The following is a 799-nucleotide window of genomic DNA, read 5'->3' as shown; positions in this document are numbered from 1 at the left end:
ACATGGAGAGATTTTGCAATTGATCTCATGGACTCTCTGGGATTGTAATCAATGGTCTGTTGAACTTCTGATGATTTCAGAGCATTTAGAATGATTTTTATGCTTTGATACTGGTGATACATTTCCATCTTCGGTCTCTAACTCCTTACAAACTTTGTAGACGAAAGATCTGGCAACTTTTGAAAATTGAGATATTTCTAAATCACTATGCTCAGTCATTATAACCATAATAACAGCATGTCTCTTCATTTCTTGAGTAAACTGAGGGTCTGCCATTGTTATTTTCCGAAGCAAAGATTGTACAGAGTTAGCAAAAAATACAGCAATGACCCCGTCCAGCTGGGGCGGAGGGGGGACACATACACCATAGAAACCGGGAAACCGGGTCCATGAGCCTGGCTAGGCTTTGAATGGGCGCATAAATAAATGAAAGACGTGTCTTCACAGGCACAGCATATCAACAATCATCTCGGTCCTTTGTCATATATTCGACGAGGTTCAACATCGTGAGGTCGGTCTTCACTATTTCATCTCACGTCTTCTTGGGTCTCCCTCTTCTATGGGTTCTGTCTACGTTTAGCGATCGGCACTTCTTTATGCAACTGTTCTCCTCCATACACATAACATGGCGCAGGAGTGGATGTGTGGTAAGTAGCTTGCTTACCAACCATATGGGTCCGGGTTCAGTCCCACTGCGTGGCACCTAGGGCAAGTGTCTTCTACTATAGCCTCGGGCCGACCAAAGCCTTGTGAGTGGATTTGGTAGACGGAAACTGAAAGAAGACCGTCGTATATATAT

Source organism: Octopus bimaculoides, chromosome 17, assembly GCF_001194135.2.
Source record: "Octopus bimaculoides isolate UCB-OBI-ISO-001 chromosome 17, ASM119413v2, whole genome shotgun sequence".
Taxonomy (NCBI): Eukaryota; Metazoa; Mollusca; class Cephalopoda; order Octopoda; family Octopodidae; genus Octopus; species Octopus bimaculoides.
Note: the sequence above shows the minus strand (reverse complement) of the source record.